We start from the raw sequence: 23,227 nt of genomic DNA on the forward strand, positions 1-23,227 counted from the left end.
CATTTAGTGAGTGTGTGTTTGTGCATGGTGTGTGTGTGTAAGTGAGTTTGTCAGTAAGGTTGTGTTGTGTGTATTAGTGCATTTAGTGAGTGTGTGTTTGTGTATGGTGTGTGTATGAGCTGTATGTGTATGTATGAGGTGTATTAGGTGTGAGTTAGTGTGTTTTGTTTGTGTATGGTGTGTGTGTGTGTGTATGTGAGAAGTTGTGTTGTGAGTATGTGTTTTGTGGTTGTGTGTGTATGCGGTGTGATTGTGTAAGTGAGGTGTGTGAATTTTCAGTGAGGTCGTGCTTTGTGTCTGAGGTGAGTGTGTGAGTGTATTATGAGGTGTGTGTGTGTGTGTTAGTGAGTTTGTGTTTGAGTGGGTTTTGTATATGTATATTAGGTTTGAGTGAGGTTGTGTTTTGTGTGTGTGTGGTGTTGTGTGTGATTGTATTTTGTGTGTGTGTGTATGAAGTATATTGTGTGTGTGTGTGTGTGATTGTGTATGTCTGTAAATACATGGGTGTGTGTGTGTGTGTGTGTGTGTGTGTGTGTGTGTGTGTGTGTGTGAGTGTGTGTGTGATTGTGTATGTCTGTAAATACATGGGATTATGTATGTGTGTGTGTGTGTGTTTGTAAAGACTCAGACTTTGTTGATCTTCTGGTCATCTTCCTCGCACCTCACACACTCTCTTCTCCTCTTCTCCTCTTCTCCTCTTCTGCTGTTGAGGGCAGATGATGGTGTTGACCCATCAGCACCTGTAACCCAACCCCAGCTCTAGCTCAGCTTTATTGTCAGCTGATTGATGCTTGTGTGTGTTTCAGCTCTGCACACACTGACTGACACTGGCTGCTTGTAAAAGTCAATGGTCCACTGCTGGGTTTGAGGGTCCAGTGCGTCCTCCGTCCTCCTCCTGTCAGTGTTTGAGACGTTAAACTGACGCCGCTCCTCTGCTTCTCCCAGATCACTCGAGACTCCGCCGCTCCGCTCAGATGTTCCTGGAAAATCTCTGACCTCGCATATCTTTGAGTATTTGGGAAAAATTAACTGGTGACCTGTAGCGGAGGTGATGTGTTGATTTACTGTTAGAGACGCGCTCGAGCGGAGGAACATAATCAAATGAAGAGTGTGTGTGTGTGTGTGTGTGTGTGTGTGTACGTGTGTGTGTGTGTGTGTGTGAGAGAGAAATAATTATATAACTTAAAACAATTAGTTGACACTTGATTATGGGGCTGCACAGTGGCACAGTGGGTAGCATGTTCACCTCACAGCAAGAAGGTCGCTGGTTCGAGCCTCGGCTGGGTCAGTTGGCGTTTCTGTGTGGAGTTTGCATGTTCTCCCCGTGTTGGCATGGGTTTCCCCCACAGTCCAAACACATGCGCTATAGGGAACCGAGTAGGCCAAATTGTCCATTGTGTATGTATGCGAATGGATGTTTCCCAGTGATGGGTTGCAGCTGCAAGGGCATCCGCTGTATGAAACATATACTAGATAACTTGGCGGTTCATTACGCTGTGGTGACCCCAGATTAATAAAAGAGCTAGAATATAGAAATAGTGAATAAACACCCAAAATGAACATTTACTTGATTTACTTTAGTTTTACTTAACTTTAACCATGCTAAACCAATCTAAGTAAATGTAGATTTTTGTGTGAACTGGCTCTTTAAAGCCTCCAATATTTTAATACAAGTAAATTATGGCAGATTGTATATTTTTAGGGTGGTTAAAAAGTAAGTAAATGTAGATTTTTGGGTGAACGTGCCCTTTAAAGCTTGTCATAAACCCAATATTTTTGTATATTAATAAATTGTAACAGACTTTTCTTAAGGCCTGTGCACACAGAGACGTTTTTTGCTAGCGTTTTCCATCGACGTTTAACGCCTCGTGACTAAATAAAGGGCGCCAATGTGATCGTGCACACCAACGCCAGGTGCAAAAGCGTCATTTAAAAAGAAACGCCTCATGCTCGTTTTTTTTTTTTTTGTTTGTTTTGATGCGCCGCGTCAAAGCCTTCACCAATCAGGTTAGCACTTTTGTTCGTGTGCACGGAGCTGCTGAAGTTACAGTAAACAGCACTTGGAGGCGCTCAAGCGCAAAACTGTCAATGTGAGCGCACATTAGCCCCTTTCACACAGTGATACCGACTTTACCGGTAAATCCAAAAAAGCGCTGTTCACACAGGCGAGGACGTTACGGAATTTTTCCAGATAAGAGCATTCACACATCCATCGCAAAATGCCGGTAAATTATGACATCATTAACCAGAAATGAGCTGTAAACGGCTGCGCTTGTGTTTGTAAACATTTGACTAAATTACAAACTGTTCGGATGGATCAGTATTGAGTACAACTAATGAAAACATATATATATATATATATATATATATATATATATATATATATATATATATATATATATATAATATTATATATTAGGGGTGGGTAAATAGTAACTTGATTAAATTATTAAACTAAGTAGCCAAAGAAAATGGTCTTTCTGTGTCAGTTTTCATAGTAAAAAATAAAAATCATCTTAATTTCTACGTTAGAGTGAATCTAAAACTGACAGAATAACTTGAGAGTGTTGCTCATAATGCCGACTTCTCCACATCTGTTGTTGCATTGGAATGTTGAATTTTTAATATCAACTCATATTGTTTATATTATATCTGAATCAATTCTGACCCAACCAAAACAGAAATATCATACAGTCAGTTAAAGATGAGATTAAACACAGCCTCTGCTCCCACAGTGACATCCGAGACCTGCTTTAATATTTATTTATGTTGGCTCTATTTGGTTAGCAGTCATCTTCAGATTAATAAAGCTCTTCATTGAGGTTTGTTTGCTTTTAAAAGTGCATGATGGGATAAACTTAAAGAAGGTCTCTGTGAGCCTCCAGTAAGCACACACTTGGAAAAAAAAGACTTGCTGCTAGTTCGAGCTGCCTGTTTAAAATAAGTTGAAACAACACAATTCTTGATTTTTTTTTTGGAAGGACAACTGAAGTGTTTTATGTTCAATCTACTTAAATTTGTAAACACTAATACTTTAACTTGGGGTGCTTTCACTCCTAGACGTTTGTTTGGGAACCTGGCACGTTTGCCCTGTTAGCTCGGTTCGTTTGGCATATGTGAATCCAGCAATTTTGATCACACCAAAACAATCGGTCTAAGACCACCTGAATGAGTTGGACTCGGCTCAATTGAAATGAACACTGGAGAGTTTTCTTAATGTTTTTGGCACGACAACTGAATTGTTTTATGTTCAATCCACTTAAATTTGTAAACACTAATAAGTTAACTTAGTTGTTAGCTTGGTTTGTTTGGTATATATATGAGTCCAGGAATCATGCTCAGATCCGCGGCAAAACAATCAGTCTGAAATTGTCTGTATGAGGTTATAAAAATAAGTGAAAAAAGTGAAAAAAATTTAAACATAAGTTTACACTGAAAATAAATGACAGAACAATAAATAAATGTAATAAATAAATAAATAAATAAATGAAAAAATTATAAAGAAATTAAAATAAAATGTAAAATAAATGAATTTTAGTAAAAATAATTAAATAAATGTAAAAAGTAATACAATAAAATAAATAAAAATAAACAAGTTAAAATAAATATATAATTAATTAATAACAAAAAATATGTACAAATTAAGAAAATAAAAAAATGTAAAAATAAATGAAATTATTAAGTAAAAATACATAAATAAAAATTATAAAATAAATAAATAAAAATAAACAAGTAAAAAAAAAAAATATATATATATATATATATATATATATAATTATTTAACAAAAAATAAATAAATAAATAAATAAATATATAAAATAATAAATAAATAAAAATAAACAAGTTAAAATAAATAATTGTAAAATAAATACATAAATTAATTAGTTGATAATAAAAAATATGTAAATTAATAAAATTAAAAAATTAAAAATAAATGAAATTAAGTAAAAATACATAAAAAAAATTATAAAATAAATAATTAAAAATAAACAAGTAAAAGAGTAAATAAATAAATTATATATATATATATATATATATATATATATATATATATATATATATATATATATATATATATATAATATATATATATATATAATTATTTAAGTAAAAATAATTAAATAAATGTAAAAAATAATAAATAAATAAATAATAAAAAATTATAATTGAATAAAAAATAATTTATTTATTAAGTAAAAATAAATAAATATATAAATTAAAAAAACAATACAATAAAAAAATATAAATAAGTAAATAAATAAATGTAGTAAATAAAGAATTAATAAATAGTTGTATTTGTCTAATGTAAATCTAAGCCACGCAAGCCACTCGCCTCCATTGGAAATAACAAACTTGTGTGTGCAAAAGACACAATATGTGACCGGCCCTCAGTTAATAGCTAAGGGTTGGAACTTCCAACTAGGGCACAGTTGGCATAACTTTAAGCTGTAGCAGTTTTGTTCCATGCAGAAACACAGTGTTGAGAAGCCTTTACCATTAATTACTCATGACAAACTAAAGCGCGGTTAATAGTGAAATCGGTTAATCGTTGCATCTCTACACACGCAGCGATATCAATGCTGAAACCATGTGTTGTGCAGCCCTAATTTTTTTTCCCAGTGCAGTCTGCCAAAGCGCATTTGTGCTCGATAATAATGATATTCATCAATATGAAATGCGTCTCTGACACGTTTCTGACCGTCCCAGAGAGATGATTTTTACAATAGCATCTTCTCACATTTATTACCCTCCGCCGAGCGCTCTCAAACAGTCCCCAATCATAAGCGCTGCTGTACTTTGATGCCACTGGAGAAAGCCGGAGATGGATTTGAAAGCAATCTGTTTGGCACTCGGGCTCTTTTGTCGGATAGAGAGAATCGGATCTCTTTGTATTTCCTCTCTCTTGTTCTCCAGCGTCAGTTTTCCTTTTGCTCTTCCACCTTGCCTTGCTTTGTCCAGGGGAATCATTACAGTTTTTGCTGAATATTTCATACACTTCAATACGTCTGTTCTCATTCAGCTGACAAACCCCCTGCCCTGAGGTCAGCAAATAAATAAAACACACTCTCAGTTCAAGCCGTCGCCGTGTGTGTGTGTGTGTGTGTGTGTGTGTGTGTGTGTGTGTGTGTGTGTGTGTGTGTGTGTGTGTTTAAGTACAGCGCGCTCCTGGAGTTTTCTACAGTTCACCGGAGAGAAAGAAAAGAGGTTTACATGTGTTTTCCCTGATGATCATGTAGCATATGTACAGTAGATGTTTGTTTTTGGGGAACGTTGCTTTTATCCTCTGATATGAGTCTGTTTTTACAACTTTGTTAATCCAGCAATGGGCAGTTAAATTAGAGCAGTAGCACACTGTTGAAAATCTCTGCCTATTAAGTGTTTTCCATTTATTTCTGGTTTTGAATTGCATTGTTAAACTGTAGAATTGAATTTTCAACAGAACAAAGTGACTTCTGTTGACATTTTAGTAGTTTGAGATAATATAATGTATAATCAATAATATCAAGAGAAATAAGACATAAAATAACAGAAAATGTACGGGGAGTTTTATCACAAGGTGTTTGTAGTGTAATATACAACACCAACCCAGACAATATAGCACTGCACACTATTACAAATGCTCAGTAAAGTCGCTTTTTCTTACTTTTCAGAGTTAAAAGTTGCTGAAAGAAAGATTAAGCTCCTATAATACAGTTTAAAAGCATGAGTAAACTGAGAAAAATAAAAACAGGAATCACAAAATATGGAAAACTGCTCATGTACATACATTTTACAGACATACAGTGTAGGTTTTTTTTTCCTCAGGTAACATTGGTTTTACCTTAAGAATTGCCCCCAAACCCTTCTATACTAATCTATTCTAATCAGTTCTATTCTGTTCTAATCTGTTCTATTCCATTCTAATCTGTTCTTTTCTATTCTATTCTGTTCTGTTCTTATCTGTTCTATTCTATTCTATTCTAATCTGTTCTGTTCTATTCTATTCTATTCTATTCTATTCTATTCTAATTTGTTCTGTTCTGTTCTGTTCTGTTCTATTCTGCTCTGTTCTATTCTATTCTATTCTATTCTATTCTAAACTGTTCTATTCTAATCTGTTCTATTCTATTCTGTTCTGTTCTATTCTAATCTATTCTGTTCTGTTCTGTTCTATTCTATTCTGTTCTGTTCTATTCTAATCTATTCTGTTCTATTCTATTCTGTTCTGTTCTAATCTGTTCTATTCTGTTCTGTTTTGTTCTGTTCTAATCTGTTTTGTTTTGTTCTATTTTATTCAGTTCTGTACTATTCTAATCTGTTGTATTCGATTCTGTTTTATTCTGTTCTATTTCGTTCTGTTCTGTTGTATTCTATCCTATTTTATTCTGTTTTGTTCTATTCTAATCTGTTCTATTCTTATCCGTTTAGTTCTATTCTATTTTATTCTGTTCTAATCTGTTCTATTCTTATCTATTCCATTCTGTTTTATTCTGTTCTATTCTAATCTGTTCTTTTCTTTTCTAATTTAATTTATTCTATTCTGTTCTATTCTATTCTATTTTGTTCTATTTTAATCTGTTCTGTTCTATTGCTACCCTTTTCACTTTCAACCCATTACCCTTTTTCTTTGCTTTCTCGAGTATTCTATTGCGTTCTGTTAAATTGTATTGCTGCCCTTTTTATTTTCAACCCATTTCATTTGTTTACTTTTCTATTCTGTTCTATTCTGCTTCATTGCATTGCACTCAAACCTTTTCTATTATCACACAGAAGCCTCTCACACCTGATCAAGCGTGGTTTGTTTGATCATCCATTCAGAGTGCCAATTCCTAATACAGAGATTGTAGTCAAAGGAAGTTGTGCGCTCTCCAACCGAATGTCTTCATATTTAATTCAGCTGTGTGGAGATGCCGTTTCCACAGCTGTAGGGTCAGCTAAAGCATATAGCCCGAGGCCTCGTGCTCATCTGAAGTCTGTGGAGATTTCCCGTCTCCTGTCAGATCTCCTGCACCGTGCCTTTGTTTCGCTGTCCTTGGTTCTACACGTGTACTTCTGTGATTGAGGTAAACGTCAATACACGCGAACAAACTTTGACTTGAACACCATCTCCAGCCTCTTTATTTTGCTCAGCAGTGACTTCTCTCGGCTCTCTGTTGTAGTTCTCGTGTCGAACATTGCTTGCGGTTTCATACCGAGCTAGCGAAGCGATTTTGATTGTTAACACAGTTTTGAGTAAAATTCCTCAAGACAGTGCGATTGTGTGTGTGTTAGAATGGGGAATGTGTCTCAAAGAACAAAACCGGTCTAAACTACAATCGCACCGAGTCTTTCTCTCCAGATGAAAGTGTATTTACCCTCTGTTCTCTCACCTAACCCGAAACTAGTGAAGTATGGAGTGCCACAAGGCTCCGTCTTCAGCTTTGACCTGTCAGTCAAACTCTTACCTGCGCTGACGTCCCGAGCCGAGGGAGGCTAACAGATATTTTAAACAGCCTTTCAAATGTCTAAACCAAAGACAGATCTGTCTCTGCTGAAAAAAGATTTATGTGCGCTTTCATCTCAGCGTGTGAGGAAATCGGTTGTTGGCGTAATTCATCTGAAAATTAGTGAGACATAAAACTTGAGTTTTATCAAATAATTACATTTATAAACTCACATGCGTCTTTATTACTTCTGCTTCTTTAATCTTCATCAGTTAATGTTCATTATGTGCATTATTATTAAAACAGAAATAAAAAAATTGAAATTAAGGTTTGACGTAAACAAATTGTCATTAAATATAAGTAAAACAAAGGTTATGTTATTTGGGAAATTAAAAAATAGTTATAATATAGATTTAAAAATTGAAAATGAAGTTATAGAAAGAGTTTATGCAATTAAGTTTCTTGTTGTTGTATTGGATTATAAAATTAGTTGGAAACCACAAATAAATAATGTGATATCAAAATTAGCAAAAACTGTAGCAATAGTGTATAAAGCAAGATTTAACCTGGACAGCAAATTAATGTATATATTATATAACACACTTATTTTGCCATCCATGAGTTATTGTGTTGAAATTTGGGGGAATACATATAAATCTAATTTACACTCCATATGTACAAAGCAGAAAAAAGTCATTCGACTATTAGAACATGTTGGGTATTTAGAGCATACAAATCCTTTATTTTTTTAATTAAATATACTTGGGTAAAACTATGGAAAACAACAGCTCTAAAACAATGTCAGGATATTAATCAATTTAAAAAAACTGTATAAATATATATTAATAAAGGAATATAATGATGAAGGTGACTGAAAAAGGAAAGAAGAAAAAGGTATGATGAAAATTTAATTAATGGCTATTTGCAGTACTATGTTGTTGTTGTTTTTTTCTTTTTCTCTATTTGCTGTACTATGTATTTTATTTTTATTTTTATTTGGGTCTATATGTTACAAAATGAAAAGGTACAAATGGAATCAAACATATTATTTATCAAAGATGCCAAAAGGATCAAATATGTCTCATGTAAAAAAAGGAGATGAGTAAAAGAATAAATAATTTTAAGTAATAATAAGCTTACGCTTCATCCCGCTCCATTTTTCGACCATGTTGAAATGTTTTTCTTTTTGTTAATGATATTTTATGTATGATAGTTTTGTTTGAAAATAAATAAATCAAATCAAAATCAAATCAAATCAGGTCTATCTGTTTAAACGCCCAATATGTACGTTTATTTATATTAAAATATTGAAAAGTCTCCATGAAGGCAGCTGTACAAGTGTGTGTGTGTGTGTGTGTGTGTGTGTGTGTGTGTGTGTGTGTGTGTGTGTGTGTGTGTGCGTGTGCGTGTGTGCGTGTGCGTGTGCGTGTGCGCGTGTGTGTGTGTGTGTGTGTGTGTGCGTGTGTGTGCGCGCTAGTCAGAGCTGATCTCACTCTGCGCTGCTGCTCTGGTGTTTCATTAGAGAGTGTGTGTGATCAGGCCTGACTCTCCAGCTCTCCTCACACCTCACGCTCAGGACACACACACACCGCAGGTCACCAAGAGAAACACGACCTTCTCATCCCGCTGATATTCACACACTCCGGTGAAAAGACCGACCGCCAGCCTTAATTCACTGCGATCATCATGCTCCTCAAATAGACCAGTGAACTGTAGCTTTTGCCTCTCACAGCGGCGCATGAAGCGGTCAAATCTCTGGCTTGATCCTAGTGTGACCTTTGTATTAGAGAAAACAATGCTAGATTTTAGAGCTGCATGATATTGGAAAAAGGACATTTCAACACAGTGGCGAGGCTACATAAGGGCCGGGGTGGCACTGGCCCACTCAGACAATAACATTTTAAAGCTGAACAATCCTGCATAGAAAACAGGTACAGTTACAGATGTAAGGCAGAATATGAATGTGATTTGTTGACCATTAGCAACACCCTAATGTTATTGTACATTTTTCAGTTAAATTTAAAGTTCCTCTCCTTTAGGCAAAAAATGAACTGTCCGACTGTTGCTCCGCACTGTTGTTTTGGCTTGATTTGAATGAGAACTTAATAAATAATAAAGAAATTCCCTATCAGAATCAGTACAAAATTGCTAATATTTTTGTTACTGAATGACAAGTCTGTTATCTATAGCCCTAATGACAAACTGAATGATTTAGAACACATCCATCCATCCCAATCCACTTCAATCCAATCCAATCCATCTCTCCAGCCATCCATACAAATCCATCCAATAACATCCATCTGTCCAACAGTCCATCCATCCAAATCCATCCCAATCCATCCATCTATCCATCCATCCAAATCAATTCCATCCATCCATCCAAATTCATCCCAATTCCATGCATCCATCCATCCATCCACATCTATCCATCCCAATCCCTTCCAATTAAATCCATCCAATCCCATTCCATTCCATTTTAATGCATCCATCATTCATCCATCCATCCATATCCTAATCCATTCTAATCCAATCCATCCATATTCCAATCCACCCCCACTCACACCTCGTTAAATCAATCACTGTATCATCAAAGATCATAAATATAAAAATTAGTTATTATATTTCAGGGCTCGAAATTAACATTTTTGCTTGGTAGCACCGGTGCTCCTAACTTAAAAAATGTAGGCGCATCAGCCAAAATTTAGTCGCACCCACTAATTATGAGCACCGTTACTACAAGTTTTATACAAACAGATTTATTGTATTTGAAATCAACACTAATCAAACTAACAAGCAAAAAAAAAAAAAATATATATATATATATATATATATATATATATATGCAAGCGTGAGGAAAATATGTCTCAACGAAATCCTGTGATCACAAGAAAATAGATTTTTATAGAGTGAGCAAAGCATACACGGAGCGCTCGCTGGCTCTGCACACACTGCTTGACATGAATCTGTTAATGGTATAACTGTGCTGTTCTCACTAGTGCTGTCTGATATTGCACTGATGCTTTTGACATATACTGTACCTTATTATATGCATACGTCATGTTAATAGCAATGCCGGTCTTTTCATGAGTAGCGATAATAGTTTACTCAGTGCAAGCCCGTATGCGATGGTGTACGTGGTGTTCAATTTGACATAGCTGCCCCTTGCACGGCGGACAGCATCTGGCGATTATATGAAGGATTAAACAGAAGCTCTCGTGCTAGATGTGGCAAACAGTTACCTGAAAACTTCATCTCACAGACTTTTCATAGCAGACTTGAAGCCAACGGAAGTCTTCTACTCTTGGAAAAGTGTAGATGGTGGATTAACATTCAGCACATGATCACTAGTAAGATGTGTCATTATTTATAACTTTGGATGCCATGGTTTCTAAAACTAAATCTGTCCGCGTTATCTTAATTGTCATCTTCAGCGCTTTAGTTTTCCGCGCGCGGTAGTAGCTCTCCCTGTCATCCCATACCAGAAGGCGCTGACTGAGTGATTGACATCTGATATTAACCAATCATTCGCGTATATTTCAAATAAATAAATAAATATATATATATATATATATATATATATATATATATATATACAATTTAGACCACTCCATTTGGGAATTTTGCATTGCTTTGAGGTGATTTTAGGAGAGTGAATCTGCATAAATTGTACAAAATTATGCAAATATATATGCACAAAATAAAATAAAGCACAGATGGAGGCAGTAGGACGAATATAAAAATGAAATAAACCGCTCTTTGTGGTTTTTGCTGGAGTCCACAGTATTACGGTACAGAAATTCATCAATCAGATATGAAATAACACTCTATAGTCTTCGTTGTTTGAATTATTGAATACAAATGCTGATGATTGTGCAGCCCTAGCTAGTTTAAATTCAGTTTTATCCCCTAAAACAGAAAAAAAACATATTACAGGCATAGTTAACCCATAAATATAAATTTACTTACTATTGTGGTTTCTTTAAGAGTTGTTTTCCTTTGTTGAACAGTACAGAAGATATTTCTGAAGAAAGCTGAACGCCTTTAACCATTGTCCTTCATACTAGGAAAAACAAATACTATTGGAAGTCAATGGTTTCCAGATTTCTTCCAAATATCTTTTGTGTTCAACAGAAGGAAGTCAAACATGTTTTGTAGCAAGCAAAGGCTGAGTAAAGGATTACAGAATGAACATTTCTGAGTGAACAATCCCTTTAGATTCACTCAATTCACTCGCATCAGTCACGGGATTTATTTGATGAAGATTTTGCAAGGAAACACTAATGTCACAAACCATGATTTCAGGCCATTTAATCATCAATGTGGATGTGGATTTAACCGTTTGACCCCCAGCGCTGTTTGCTTTCCTCTATTTTAAAGCGGTGGTCCGTTCGCCCGCGTAAGATATGTTTATAGATTCCAACAACTGTATATTTTCCTTCAATATGACACACACAGCGAGTCCATCCTGAGCGAGACTCGGGGGAATTCGCAGAGGTCGACTTTTTAATACCAGTAATTACGTCGCAATCTTCCTGCGAATCCACCTGTAAAATTGTATTAGGCATGCGATTTCCCATGGTCCTGTTGAGGGGGGACGTCCTGTTTCAGATGTTTGATTATTTAATCAGAGGCTGATCGGAGGTCTCACACATTTCTCAAGGTCATGGGAGTTTCCACATAGAGCTGCGTGTGGATGTTACAGCGCTGCGATGATGAATGTCGTGCACCCTTGTGCATGATGGGTCATGGGTAAAGCTATGAGCAGACAATACTGGAGGTCTTGAGAATTTAAGGGAAGAGTTCTGTACTGTAAATTAACCTTTCTGTATGCGAAGTTTAGGAAGTCTTGTTTTTAGCAACAGGGCGGCACGGTGGCTCAGTGGTTAGTGCTGTGGCTTCACAGCAAGAAGGTTGCTGGTTCAAGTCCCGGCTGGGTCAGTTGGCATTTCTGTGTGGAGTTTGCATGTTCTCCTCATGTTGGCGTGGATTTTCTCCTGGTGCTCCGTTTTCCCCCACAGTCCAAACACATGCGCTATAGGGGAATTGGGTATAAGTTAAACCCTTTGTGTTGTAGATTTAACAAGGTACTGGAAATATTCCTCAGATTTTGCTCCATATTGACATGATAGCATCACACAGTTGCTGCAGATTTGTCGGCTGCACATCCATGATGCCAATCTCCCGTTCCACCACATCCCAAAGCTGCTCTATTGGATTGAGCTCTGGTGACTGTGGAGGCCATTTGAGTACAGTGAACTCATTGTCATGCTCAAGAAACCAGTCTGAGATGATTGAGCTTTATGACATGGTGTTATCCTGCTGGAAGTAGCCATCAGCAGATGGAGACTCTCTGCTCATAAAGGGATGGACATGGTCAGCAGCAATACTCAGGTAGGCTGTGGCGTTGATGCTCAATTGGTACTAATGGACCCAAAGAAAATCTCCCCCACACCATTACACCACCACCACCAGCCTGAACCGCTGATACAAGGCGGGATGGATCCATGCTTTCATGTTGTTGAAGCCAAATCTCCTTTCTTCCCCATTCTAATGCTCGGTTTGAACTGCAGCAGATCGTCTTGACCATGTCTACATGCCTAAATGCATTGAGTTGATGCCATGCGATTAGAAATTTGCATTGATAGGTGTACCTAATAAATTGACCAGGGAGTGTATAAAGAAGTTTAGCAATTTGATAAACTCAAGTAGCCAAGTTCAAACTTGATTGCCCAACTCTAGATAGATAGATAGATAGATAGATAGATAGATAGATAGATAGATAGATAGATAGATAGATAGACAGACAGATAGATAGATAGATAGACAGACAGACAGACAGACAGACAGACAGACAGACAGACAGACAGACAGATAGACAGATAGACAGATAGATAGATAGATAGATAGATAGATGGATGGATGGATGGATAGAAAGCAAGAAAGAAAGATAGAAATTAAGAATACGTTCAGATAGGTAATATACAACCCTAACCCAGACAATAGAGCACTGCAAACTATCAAACAGGTTCATAAAAGTCACTTATTCACACTTTTCAAGATTAAAAGTTGCTGGATGACAGATAAAGCTCCCATAATGCAATTCAAAAGCATGAATAAATGGGATACAATAAAAACATGAATCACAAATAATAAGAAAACCGCTAGACAACTGTGTAGATGGCATTTTTGTACTGTACTGTGTATTGCATTGTCTTGTTTAACATAATGTCGCCCTGATCATACAGTAAAGGTGATAAAGCTGTTCATCTGTTCAGTCATTCATTTTCTTTTAGTTTAGTCTCTTATTTATCAGGGGTCTCCACAGCGGAATGAACCGCCAGTCAACATCTTTTTCACAGCGGATGCCCTTCCAGCTGCAACCCAGTACTGGAAAACAACCACACACACTCTTTCACACACAAACTCATTCACTACGGACAATTTAGTTCATCCAATTTACCTATCAATGAAACTGAAAATGTTCACTTGCCTATTTTTGTGCGAATAGCACGCCAAGACTTGGAGAACATGCAAACTCGCACAAAAATGACAGCTGATCCAGCCGGGACTCGAACCAGTGACCTTCTAGCTGTATGGTGACAGTGCTAACCATTGAGCCACTGTTTATTCATTCATCTTTTTCTGCTTAGTCCTTTTATCAATTAGACGTCGCCACAGTGGAATGAACCGCCAACTAATCTAGCATATGTTTTACGCAGTGGATGCCCCTCCAGCTGCAACCCATCGTTGGGAAATACCCATACACTCATTCACACACACACTCCGGACAATTTAGTTCATCCAATTGACCTATTCACCTACAAATGAAACTGAATGTTAACGTGCCTATTTCTGTGCGAATAGCACGCCAAGATGGGGAGAACATGCAAACTCGCACAGAATGCCAACTGACACAGCCGGGACTCGAACCAGTGACCTTCTAGCTGAGAGGTGACAGTGCTAACCATTAAGCCACTGTTTATTCATTCATTCATTTTTTTTTGTCTTAGTCCCTTTATCAATTAGGCGTCGCCACAGTGGAATGAACCGCCAACTAATCAAGCATGTGTTTTACGCAGTGAATGCCCTTCCAGCTGCAACCCATCATTGGGAAACACCCATACACTCATTCACACACACTCCGGACAATTTAGTTCATCAGTTCCCCCAAAGGGCATGTGATTGGACTTTTGGGGGGGAAACCGGAGCACCTGGAGGTCAACACGGGGAAACATGCAAACTCCACACAGAAATGCCAACTGACCCAACCGGGGCTCGAACCAGCGACCTTCTTGTCATACGTTATTATAAGTAATAAATTGTTCAGTAAAACCTGAGCGTAGTGTTAAGGAACATGCAGCAATCTGGAAGCAGTTGTTCTATTCAAAACAAGACGATCCCGCAGACTCCTATAAAGTGTGTTGAAGGTTGACTATGAGGATTGAAGATTTATCCCAGCATTACTCATTCACTCACACACACACACACACACACACACACACACACACACACCTCGGCTTGTACACTAAACACAAAAATGATTCATTGGATTTGGATGTTTTTTAAGCTTTAATGGTTGCTAACGATTTCTATAGGCTGAATTTAAACGACTGAAATGTAGTAATGTTCAACTTAACTTCTTTGTTTACATTCAGCCCGCATACATTGTGTGCAAGCACTTACCTTAAAAACATGTAGCAGCCTAAATCTAACGAATCATGCTGTTTTTTTTTTCTTTTCTCCAGCGTAGAAGCTAGCGCCGCTATGCTAGATGTCGGCCAGCACATTTTCCCAGCTCATGGCGAAGTTGTGTCTTATTAGTTCGCAGGGCGCCTCCACATTTCGGTGCGGGATGATGATCTGGTGGAGCAGTGAGAACATTCGGGCCTGTTGTTTTCAGGGTTATGCTACTGTGATGCCGCACATGCCGTTTTTAGCATGGTGTGCAGTCGGCAGTAGCATGTTTTAGGCAGTTAAAATAATTTGTGGTTCTGATTGTACTGTTTAGCATGCTGCTGGAATGTTATCTAGGGCAGGAATGTCCAACTGTTAACGACCTGTGGTGTCATGTAAATTCTGTCCTTTTTACTACAAGATGATTATGCGTCTATTCCTGGGTTGTGTCTTCCCTATGACTACTCTAACTTTGGTATACGTACACTAAAGAAGAGAATGTTACTTGCTGGTTTTACAGCTGCAAAGAAGGCAATCACACAAATTCGGTTTACTCCGTAGATGTCTGCAAAAACATTTTGGATTCGTAGATTCCTTAAAATTTCGAGTACTTTTTTCAAATTTGAACAGGTGTGTGTGTGTGTGTGTGTGTTGAGCATCAGTTAAGACGATGTTAGCAGCTGTCAGCTTTAATTCTGGGGAAAACTGGATAATTTTGAGCTTTTGTCAGCTAATTTCAGCTGCCGGGTTTAAAATGCTTATTACAGGGTCCCCGCGGGGTCTTAAGTGTTAAAGTCTTAAATTAAAAAAATGGAAATTTATGGCTTTAAAGTCTTAAATTTGCTGTTCTGGGTCTTAAATATTTTTGCACAGGTCTTATCTTTGCGATGTCTTGTAACGCTACAGCTAATGCTCATTTAAATTCTGTAAAGGTACAATAGCACAAATGAATAAGGCTAAACCTAGTACTATTAATGCATGGCAATGTTTTTCTTCCACCTCTTGCCACCTCTTGGTGGCGCCCCTGTCCCCAAACCCTTTCCCCCATCTTTCTGAATCAATCGCCTAATTTACTACATCCAATCAGCTCACAGTAGAAAAAAAACAGGCCACGCCCACTGTTTACTGATTCTCTGCATCACAATACGAACATCCCGAGAGAGTTCAGAGTAGGTTAGTTAGTTAGTAGGTAGGGGTGTAACGATTTATCGTTGTACAATTTATTGCGATGCAAAAATGTCACAATATGCATCGTGGCGTTATGATGATTTGATTACGATATGATGTCCGTTTTCTCTTATTAGTTGAGCTGTTTGCACGTGAGCTACCTTCCACCTGCTGTCGCACGTGAGTTCAGATTGCAGCAGCAGTAATGTTAGCAGACCAAGATGAGTGGAGTTGAAATAGAGGATGACCCATCCTCTCAAAATCAGACGTCTGGCAACATTTCGGTTTGTTCAGTCATTGCTTTAGACTCATCCGCTTTTTGACACGCATACTGGGTCAAACATCCTAAGTTATAAAGTCTTCACAGTGATTTACATACTTTGCACAGCGACATGGAAACCTCCTAATAGTGTTGAAAGAGTCACATACTGTATTTATAAGGTACAATTCACCCTAAAATATCATTCTGTCTTCATATAATGATGTATTGGCCCCCGCAAAATCACACATGACGTGAGCTGACCGCGAGCTGTTACTACAGAGGGCGGACTATGACACGCGCGTATGGCAAGCCGTTTTAGCATTTAAACCATTGTTCTGACTATCCATAAATATATTTAGAGATATCTCTAATTATATTTTGACTAGTCATAATTATAATTCGACTAGTCAGAATGACAATTAGAGATATCTGCAATTACAATTGTACTAGTACGAAATCAGATTGGAGATATTTATGACTAGTCCTATTCCTCCATTGACTGCCTTTGAAAAATATTTGCAGATATCTTTAAATGAGTTTTAACTAGTCACAATTGTAATTGATATCTCTAAATTGTAAAAGATATCTCTAAATGAATTTAATTAAATATGAATTAAATACCTGGAAATGTGAATGTTTTTGCACACACAAACGCAAGTGACCAAGCAAAGCCTTAAGCTCTTACTGTTAAATTCAATTGAATAGAAAGCTTATTTTTTTTGCACCTTTACTTAAATTTTTCCTTAATTTTGTCTCTGTCATTTCAATAATATTTTTAAGAAGTTTTTAAATTGTTTTATTTTCCAGAGACAGGCCTGTTTAATTTATTTTCTTAAAGAAGGTTCAGTTTAACAAGTTGAAACAAAAGAAATACATAAAAAATAGTTTACTTGGTAAAATTTGCATTTCAGTTTAATTTTCAATTTTTATTCCAAAATATCGTGATACATATCGAATCGTAAACATTATATCGTGATACACATCGTATCGTGAGCTGAGTGTATCGTTACACCCCTAGTAGTAGGTAGTTATCAGTGTGCAGTGTGGTTCTTAGTAGCAGTTAGCATTCAGTTTTTTCCATGGCATGTTTGTGATTGACAATGTGTTCTGAATGATTATAAGCATGTTCTCAGTAGCATATTCTGAATTTTTATTAGCGTTATATTTAATTAATAACATATTTTGAGTATTTGTTAGCATGTTCTGCAGACGTCAATGTGTTTTAGCTGTTTATTAGCATGCAGTGAGTTTGCTATTATATTCATGTAGCATAGTTAGCATGTTATTTAGCAGTGATTGTGTTTAGAATACACATCAGTCACATGATAGCATGCAAAAAAAAAAAACTCTCAGAGCATGCAATCAACTGATTAGCAATATAAATATTGGCAGATGTATACTAAATAGTCTCAATTGTGCTACCTGACATCACTCAAAGGCTCACAACATTGTTTCTGTCTCGAGCACAAACAAGCCTTGTGTGTTATAAAGCTGTAAAATGACTGCCGAGTGCTTTAATTTGCTTTAATACCTACTCAAGAAAACAATCTATTACCATAATTGCTCTGTAACTCCTCTGACAAGGCCTTGTGGGAACCGGGTGAGGAATGTTTGCGCTGAATGGAGCGAGGCTTCAGTCTGTCCTCCTTTTCCCCTTGGTCTTTTGTGTGTCATGAAAGAGTTCCTCTCAGAAACGTCCGTCAGTCGCAGGCGTGAAATCAGCGCCGTCTGTCCTCTAGATACATGCAAACAAACACAAAGGGTTAACCTTTAACATGTCTTGTGTGCTCGGATAGTTGGGATTTAAATACAGAAACTCTCATTAAACTTGCTGTGAACTATACAGTTGAAGTCAGAATTATTAGCCCTCCTGAATTCTTTTCTTTGAAATTTGCCATGATGACAGCACATAATATTTGACTAGACATTTGTAAAGATACTAGTATTCAGCTTAAAGTGACATTTAAAGGCTTCACTAGGTTAATAAGGTTAGGGAAATTAGACAAGTCATTGTATATCGATGATTTGTTCTGTAGACCAGTGGTCGCCAACCACAGGGCCAATTTGTTATGGACCACACAAGAAATTAATAATTATTTTCTGAGCGATCTTATAAAAAAAAAAAAACATAAAAAAAAAACTTTATTCTCTTGGTTACATCTCGGTCACTTGAGCACCAAAATGTAACCGAAATGCTAGCAAACAATGTTGCCAGATTGGGGGGGTTTTGAATTGCGTGGGTAAAATATGGCTCAGGCGGGTTGACAATTTTATGTGCAACTTATTTAACAAAACATAACTGTGTGCTCCTACTCCAGTCAGGTAGTAGTGACCAGTGCATAGCAAAAACTATTATTGGTTAAAGCACAGCACTTAATTGTGTTCAAAAGCATTTAAACGTCAAACCGGACGAATTTATACTCTATTTCGAAAGTAAAACATACTCAATAAGTGCCGTGTGTGGGTGAGTGGGGGGCAGTGTTGCGATGTGATCCGGTTATGTTGTGGTTCTATGATGGCTGCTGTTGGTTGCTATATGGGTAAAAAATTATGACAGTTAAAGTACAGTGACTGTTTTTATTTAAACAGTCAAACACAAAGCTGACAGTAACAAAAACAGCTGATGGAGTATACACTAACCTGCGCATTATTCAGACACAAGATGAAGACAGTCAAACACACAATGCTGACAGAAACAAAAACAGCTGATGGAGTATACACTAACCTGCGCATTATTCAGACACAAGATGAAGACAGTCAAACACACAATGCTGACAGAAACAAAAACAGCTGATGGAGTATACACTAACCTGCGCATTATTCAGACACAAGATGAAGACAGTCAAAAACACAAAGCTGACAGAAACTAAAACAGCTGATGGAGTATACACTAACCTGCGCATTATTCAGACACAAGATGGCGCTAAACAGTCAAAAACACAACAGAAACTAAAACAACTGATGGAGTATACACTAACCTGCGCATTATTCAGACACAAGATGGCGCTAAACAGTCAAAAACACAACAGAAACTAAAACAACTGATGGAGTATACACTAACCTGCGCATTATTCAGACACAAGATGGCGCCAAACAGTCAAAAACACAAAGCTGACAGAAACTAAAACAGCTGATGGAGTATACACTAACCTGCGCATTATTCAGACACAAGATGGCGCTAAACAGTCAACAACGCAAAGCTGACAGAAACTAAAACAGCTGATGGAGTATACACTAACCTGCGCATTATTCAGACACAAGATGGCACCAAACAGTCAAAAACAGTGACGAGACAGTCAAGCATATGGTGTCCTGCATAGTTTAGCTCCTGCTTCCTTCAACACACCTGCCTGGATGTTTTAGTATACCTAGAAAGAGCTTGATTAGCTGTTTGAGGAGTTTCTAATTGGAGTTGTAAATAAAATATGCAGTGTTTAGGCACCCCTGGTCTAGATTATAGTGGTTGTTATCTGGGAATAACAATCCTTGAAATTTCAAGACTGACCAATCAGAATCAAGTACTCCAGACAGCCGTGTAATAATGGCTAATATTGCCCACAACACATTACACATTTGGTTTCAATTTGATTAGGACTACAAATACGAGTAATTAAAAATGAAGAAACTACAAACATGGCAGATGCACAAGACACAGAGTTAAGAGGAGAGGCTTACCTAAATGTGTTTTATTGATTTTTAATATCTATGCTGGTGTAACTTATTAATTTCATGTTTTCTGCCTTTTATTTCAGCGAGACTGAGGACTTTTCTCTGCAGATTAACCTGCTGCTGCATCTCCAGTATGGTAGGAAATCTGAAAGAAATGTGGATGGTGGGATGAAATGATCGACAGGGAACTTACCGAGGTATGTAAAATGTATTTATATAGCACAAGTGCTTTACATTAAAAGAAAACCGTTCAGATTTCAAGTACAAATACCATAAAAGATGCATTACCATCCCCCACCATATCGTAAATTAAATACTTGTCTAAAAAGACAAGCTGTTTCAGAGTCGTGTTGTCAGAAGTACTATTCTCAAATTTTAAAAATGTCCATTTCCTGCTAACATTTGAGCGATGTTGAGAACGTTCGTAAACACAGCTGATTGGCCGTTGTGCTCACATGCTCAACAGAAATGACTGTGATTGGCTGTGAAGGTCATCAGAAGTCCGTTCTTCATACGTGGATTACTCTATTACTCTATTATATATATATACATACATACATATACATATACATGCATGCATACATACATACATACATACATATATTAGTTCTGTCAAAATTAGTGCGTTGCCGCATGCGATTAATTTTAAATAATTAACCCGTAAAAAAAATTTAACGCAGTTGCATTTGTTTTTTTATTTCCTGTTGTGGCCGACGTGTGTTCAACATGCAAAGAAATATGGATAAGACCAAGGAAGCACTTTTTGAAAGCAATTTTCAGTATAAAACAATTAATGTCGCATCACCAGGTTCTCCAGCATTTCCTTCAGCGCTTCTTGCTATTTCAGGTTTGTCATTTTTGACTTTCGACTTCTGTTTTAATGGAATAATTCCGCATGGCGAATAGAAAGAAAAACCTCTGCATTTTGTGACTTGGTGGTCCTTTAAGGTAATCAAAAATCACTGCTTACATGGTAGACTCTTAATAAGAGTATTATCTTAGTCATATTAAAATCGAAGAATTGGTGTCCATGTAAATGTACTCAGAACGTGACTGGTGATGTCGCAAGCTGTCAGACAGCGCATTCCTCTGCCTTTCAGCATGTGCCCTCCAATGTGTCATTAAGATTGACGTGTTTCCCCCACGCAAGTGTATGCTTTGCGTTGTTGTGTCAGAATCCTTTTGAAATACAGTAATACTTTAGAACGCTCAGTTTAAGCAAATTTGACGAATGCGATCATGCGTGTTAAATCTGAAGGGAGTCACTCCTGCTGCCCTGTCCTGTATGCGGTGTGTCTGTTTGTCTGTCTGTCTGTCTGTCTGTCTGTGTGCGCGCGCGTTTTTCTTAGCAACAAACCTGCATAAATGTCTGTAGCCACTAAATCAAAAGTTACGAATTGCTGTGAGATTGCTTTGCACTCTCTGCTCACATCATTTAAAAGAAAAGGTCCACATTGTCCCCCGATAATGTCAACAGACTGGACTGTTTAGGCAACTAGCTGAATGTAAAAGAGGACCCTTTTCCCCCATCTTTCTGAATGAAACACCCTCTTTACCATCCAATCAGCTCGCAGGAGAAAAACAAGCCATTCCCACTGTTCTTTCATTTAATATTTCATTTCTTGTGCATCACAATATGGAAAACTAAAAATGGTTTTAGCTTTCGGTTCATGTGGATTTTAAGTGCTTTTTTTTTTTTATGAAGATTGACTTTAAAGACAACAAACAGCACTATCTGGTGTCCATCTGTGATCTTAAGCTCAAAGCAGAGCAAAACAAAAGGCCTGAGCTTTAAACTGTGCTCTATTTGCTGCCTGCAGATGGCGCCGTAAAGCTGAACAGCTCATCTGTCACCACGTCAATCCAGAAGCAGATTCATGACAACACTGTAGATCTTCTCAAGTCAAATAGCTCTTTCTGTCTGTCAGTCAGTGTGGACCAACAAATATATATATGACGTCTATTGAGATTTAGGCTCTGGACATGCAGTTTTTTTAAATGGTAGTGCCTGACACAGACAAAATTGTCATATTTCGATGCAGTTCATTGTTAACTGCATCAAATAAACATTGTTAATGCCAAATGTCTGTTGAAAAAGGCAAAAAGGAGCAGGAAAATCTTCATTATGACAATCGTGATTTCATTTTAATATTCAAAATATACGTCTTTGTACAATATTATTTCAAGTAGGTACATTTTCAATCTCATTTACAAAAAAACCCTTTGAAATATTTTCCCCTTTCTTAAAACGTGACATATAAAATGACGACAAAAAGGCATTCGGCAAAGCAAAACACACAAAAACATGATGAAAAGAGAATTAATACTTGTCAAATCATGTGTTAAAGACGAGCAGGTGTCGTTTAATTGTGAATCCCTAAAACGAATGTGCTAAAATAAGACAAAGAAAAACCACATGTATGAACTTCCCATATTAGGCACTATATTCTTCATTAATAATTATTATTATTATCATTAACTCTCAATATCTAATTCAGTAATTGTACGATCTATTCATTTGTTGTAGCTGTTTTTAAGTGTAGGGTGCAGTGTGAGATTGTTCTTCAGACAAAAACACAGAACCGATCCTAACAAATGAAACACCATGAAATGTGGACAGTATAAAATAGATTCTAATATAATCTCATATCAATAGAAGAGCTAATAGATAGCTTTGATCTATTATAATGGAGAAACTCTGATTCATAAGTGATACTCTCCATAAGCAAGGTGAAAAGGATCTGTAGAAAATGTGGAAAAGAACGAAAACAAATCCATTAGTCAACAGCTTCAGTATTTTGTGATTCACAGCTTTTTTTTTTTTAGCTTATCTATGGATATTAATGGCATTATTGGATGTGGATCTCTGCTTTGTCGACTTTTAATGTTGATAGTTCAACTCTGTGGTTTACCAAAGTGACTTTTATTGCCATTTTAGTCGTTTATATGTTGTATAAAAAATAATATATATAGAACTAAAGTCGTGGTCACATGGACTTCTATTTATATGCGTGCGAATGCGGCAGATCGAAAACGCTAGCTCATGCGACAA

At 36.9% G+C, this 23,227-nt stretch overlaps 2 protein-coding genes and 1 long non-coding RNA gene across 5 annotated transcripts in view; 1 reads left to right on the forward strand and 2 right to left on the reverse strand.

Annotated features, from left to right (window-relative positions):
- The window catches only part of mphosph6 (M-phase phosphoprotein 6), a 365,175-nt gene that overhangs the window by 216,935 nt on the left and 125,013 nt on the right, over positions 1-23,227 (reverse strand). The window lies entirely within an intron of this gene.
- The window catches only part of LOC137489387 (uncharacterized), a 135,162-nt gene that overhangs the window by 60,624 nt on the left and 51,311 nt on the right, over positions 1-23,227 (forward strand). For all 3 annotated transcript variants that reach the window (XR_012400548.1, XR_012400546.1, XR_012400547.1), the window contains exon 3: positions 20,259-20,372. This is a non-coding gene — a long non-coding RNA (uncharacterized lncRNA). The remainder of the gene's footprint in view (positions 1-20,258; positions 20,373-23,227) is intronic.
- dus2 (dihydrouridine synthase 2) overlaps positions 15,708-23,227 on the reverse strand; it is a 255,375-nt gene continuing 247,855 nt past the window's right edge. Inside the window, exon 17 of the mRNA XM_073943420.1 lies at positions 15,708-15,725. The gene's annotated coding sequence lies outside the window, so the exon portion shown is untranslated. The remainder of the gene's footprint in view (positions 15,726-23,227) is intronic.

Source organism: Danio rerio, chromosome 25, assembly GCF_049306965.1.
Source record: "Danio rerio strain Tuebingen ecotype United States chromosome 25, GRCz12tu, whole genome shotgun sequence".
In the NCBI taxonomy this organism is placed as follows: domain Eukaryota; kingdom Metazoa; phylum Chordata; class Actinopteri; order Cypriniformes; family Danionidae; genus Danio; species Danio rerio.